General features: G+C 39.8%; 1 long non-coding RNA gene across 1 annotated transcript; it reads left to right on the forward strand.

Annotated features, from left to right (window-relative positions):
* Positions 1–2,020: 2,020 nt before the first annotated feature.
* LOC138402899 (uncharacterized) lies at positions 2,021–4,370 on the forward strand. The gene is made up of 2 exons (XR_011237234.1): positions 2,021–2,996; positions 3,781–4,370. It is a non-coding gene; the product is annotated as an uncharacterized lncRNA (long non-coding RNA).
* Positions 4,371–4,598: the final 228 nt, after the last annotated feature.

A 4,598-nucleotide genomic window follows, 5' to 3' on the forward strand; every position in this document is an offset into this window, starting at 1 on the left:
CCGTCTGTAACACAACGACGACAATTTCAAAATATCTGCTATATTACACTTGTTGCCATGCACTCTTGAACTTTTCTCTCTTGGCTGTGTTTCGGATACCTATTCAAATCTACTTTTCAGATTTCGAAGTTATGAAATTACTAAATGGAAGGACTTTAGTTATGTATCAAGGACATACGTTTTCGTACCATGGCATCAAAGGTGACAAGAGGTATCTCTACTGTTCGAAGAGGAACAGGGCAAAATGTGCAGCGCGTTTGAAATTGAACAAGGAGGGTGAAATTGTGTTGGCATACACAGAACACAACCATATACCGCCGTATTTCGATAGATGCTCGGATGGGAGCTATATTAAAATTGCATAATTTCGTGATCTGATGCCAACTAACAAGTAGTCAGTACCCTTCTTATAAATGCGAAAGTGGGTTTGTTTGTTGGTTTGTCCTTCAATCACGTCGCAACGAAGCAACGGATTGACATGATTTTTTGCATGAGTATAGTCAAAGACCTGGAGAGTGACATAGGCTACTTTTTATCCCGGAAAACCAAAGAGTTCCCACGGGGTTATGAAAACCTAAGTCCACGCAGACAAAGTCGCGGGTGTCAGCTCATAAATTAAAAAACACGACTGCTCTGTCGTATTGAATTTAAAAAAATACCTCATAGCTTGTATCACTCGGGATAATGTAAGGATTCTAACGATACCGCATACATCCAATACGTTGCAAAAGAACATCTGACTGTTGCTAGAGGTCAACGTTGCATAAGTAGGCGGGGTATTGACCAGAGTTTTGCACGCTATACATTGCAGGTTTGAACATTTTTAAATCACTAAAACTACTAAATGGCGCAAATTGTTATTGGTATTATATAGTGTTTAGGTAGTATAACAATAACGCTAAGTTTTTGCTAGCGTTCTGGATACACCCTGGTTTTCTATTTCATTCAAGTGTATTCATGTAAGTGTAAAGACTCAACTTAATACAATCTGTGTACGCATCTCGAAATTAGAATAAGTATCTAAGGAATCTAAGTAAAAATTAGAATATGTACTAAGTAGGTTGATTCGGGGCTCTGCAATAATAATCCTGCTGGCAAAATTGGGTTCGTTAATAAAAAAGCTTGCATAAAAACATTTCCTTTCTCAAGTGTCATCAAGCAAGTCCCAAGAAGGTGGGAGCTCTTGGAGTCCTGAGCAGCATGACACCAGCGATTCTTGAAATCTCTATAAGAGCCCTAACACACTGGGAGGCCATGGCGACGTCGCTGGCTACGTAGCCATGGCTATCTCTGGCTACGTACCAGGGAAACAATTGCTGCTATTTATCCGCGAACGTCTCTCGTTTGTTTCATCATCATCATCATCAACCGATAGACGTCCACTGCTGAACATAGGTCTCTTGTAGGGACTTCCACACGCTTCGGTCTTGCGCCGTCTAAATTCAGCGGTTCCCTGCGGCTCGCCTGATATCGTCCGTCCACCTAGGGGGGCTTCCAACACTGCGTCTCCCGGTGCGAGGTCGCCATTCCAGCTCCTTGGGACCCCAACGTCTATCGGTTTTACGAACTATGTGCCCTACCCATTGCCACTTCAGCTTCGCAACCCTATGCTATTCGTAAAGCTATGTCGGTTACTCTAGTTCTCCTACGCATCTCCTCATTTCTGATTTGATCACGTAGAGAAAGTCCAAGCATAGCTCTCGTTTGTTTGTGTATCTGATATTCAAATTTACCTTTTCAGGTTTAAAAAGTATGACATTGATGAATGGTAAGACCCTTGTTATGTATCGAGGGTATACATTTTCGTACCAGGGTAACAGCAAAGGTCAAATGAGATATCTCTACTGTTCTAGAAAGCTCAGAGCGAAATGTGCGGCGCGGTTAAATTTGAACAAGGCAGGTAAAATTGTGATCGCACACACGAAACATAATCATGTACCGCCGCATTTCAAAAAGCTTTCGGATGGGACCTTTATTAAAATTGATTAATTTTGTCAATTAGTGATGTGTATATCACATATAGTCCGTAAAAAATTACTCCTCACGCGCCATTTTTACTCTATGGGTTAACTATCATGTCAAAAGTATGGTCCACCTTTAAAATAAGGGCTAAAATTGTTCTTTTCAATTTTACGCGTTATACTCGTTGTTTGCAGTTTTACTAGTCTAGATAACGGGTACATACTACGATTAATTTGACTATTTTGATTTTTCGATATTTATATTTCGGCCCAGTTGCATGGGTCATAGTCACGACGACGGGACTACAGTGCTGAGAGAGATGAAGTTCGAGCTGTCATGTTCAGTGGCGACCCATGCACTGCACATGCAACTGGGTCAAAATATCGACAAATCAAAATCATCAAATTAATCGTGGTATGTACTCGTTATCTACAAATATAATAATTAGTAGTATTTTATCTAATTTCATAAAGTCTATTTACATATATATAATATACGCAATACATCACATCTATGTTATCTACTGTCTGTAAACGCGTCACGAAATTTAAATATGAATCGATTATTGGGTAGATGTGGGACCTTACATAATATCTGCTGATTAATCTACTGTGTTGGTTAATAAAAAAATGTCTGCCATAAAAATGTTTCCTTCTTAAATACCATCAGGCAAGTCATAGGGGGCTGCTAGACTCAAGCGGCACAATACCGTCGATTCTGAAAATCCCTTTCGTCGTCGTCAACCGATAGATATCCACAGCTGGACATTGTTCTCTTGTAGGGACTTTTACACCGTCTGGATCCAGCCGTTCCATATGACTCGTTTTTTTTTTAAAAGAATATTAGCCATGTTAAATGACTAATATTCCCCTTTCCTCTCCAACTAAGCGTCAGGCTTGTGCTAGGAGTAGGTACCTACGACAATAGTGCAACGGGCGAGGTTTGAACCGTCGACCTTTTTCGGTTTTCAGTCCACTCCTATACCTGTTGAGCTATTGAGGCTCTAAACGTTTGGTGTCCATCTATAGTGGCAGGTATGACAATGCTGCCTTTTACACTATTGGCTATGCGAGTTCGCCAGTCCAGCGGCTTCTATTGGTTTTTACGGTTATGTGCCCCGTCCATTGCGTCTTCAAATTCGCAACCCTTTGGGCTATGTCGGTTACTCCGGTTCCTACGGATCTATATATTATACAGAAATGTTTGAATTTCCTAAAGACCTGGATCAATCCACAGCGTAAATTAATCCACATCGTAAATGTACTAAGCTTATGCTCGCGACTCACGTGGACTCCACAAATTTCAAACCCCTATTTTACCCTCTTATGGGTTGAATTTTCAAAAATGATTTCTTAGCAGATGTCTACGTCATAACAGATATCCGCATGCCAAATTTCAGCCCGATCCGTCAAGTAGTTTGGGATGTGCCTTGATAGAGCAGGCAGTCAGTCAGTCAGCTTTTCTTTTTATATGTATTGACTAGCTTATGCTCGCGACTTCGTCCGCGTGGACTACACAAATTTCAAATCCCTATTTTACCCCCTTAGGGGTTGAATTCTCAAAATCCTTTCTTAGCGGATGCCTACGTCATAATAACTATCTGCATGCCAAATTTCAGTTCGATCCGTCCAGTAGTTTGAGCTGTGCGTTGATAGATCAGTCAGTCAGTCAGTCAGTCACCTTTTTCCTTTTATATATTTAGATAAGATGACGACGACGACACTGATAATATGTTTGATACATATCTACTTCTGCCATTCACTCGCGGACGTTTCCCTCTCGGTTATGTTTCAGATCTAACTAAATCTACCTTTTCAGATTTGGAAGTCATGAAACTACAAAATGGAAGAACCCTTGTTATGTATCAGGGGCATACGTTTTCGTACCAGGGCGTCAAAGGAGTAAAGAAGTATCTTTACTGCTCGAGGAAGACCAGTGCGCAATGTCTGGCTCGCATAAAGTTGAACGAGGGAGGTGAAATTGTGATGGCACACACAGAACATAATCATATACCGCCGTATTTTCAAAAATGTTCGGATGGGACCTATATTAAAATTGCATAATCTTATTATATTGGGTGAAGATAAGATGCCCGTTACTTGCATTTTTAATGTGTGCGTGTGTGTTTGCTTTTTTGTCATAAAGTGTAAGGAAATCAAGTATTTTATTTTTAAGTAAATTAGTAGTGAAGCACTTAAATTAGGTATATTGTATATCTTAATACAAAATTATATGTCTTAAACATACGTTCTTCTTACCTCATTTATCTAATACAAAAAATCTACTGAACTAAAATTCTCTTTTCATGCTAGTATTCGTATACTATGTATCGCCAGTAAATACAGGGTGTAACCAGAACGCTAGTAAAAACGAAGACAGGTGATAGTACTGACGATTACTGATAACATCCAACAAAAAAAAAACGCGAAAAATTTCCTGTACGTTTCAAAAGTTCACCATTTTTTGCAAATAAAACATCTAATTGACGCTAGACGTCAACGTACTTTGCGTAAATATGCCACTTGAAGTCAATGCCGCGTCGTAGGTAGGGCATTGACCCAAGTTTTGCACGCTATACATTGCGGATTTCAAAAATACTAACTCACTAAAACTACAAGATAAGGCAAATGGTTATT

Source organism: Maniola hyperantus, chromosome 10, assembly GCF_902806685.2.
Source record: "Maniola hyperantus chromosome 10, iAphHyp1.2, whole genome shotgun sequence".
Taxonomy (NCBI): domain Eukaryota; kingdom Metazoa; phylum Arthropoda; class Insecta; order Lepidoptera; family Nymphalidae; genus Maniola; species Maniola hyperantus.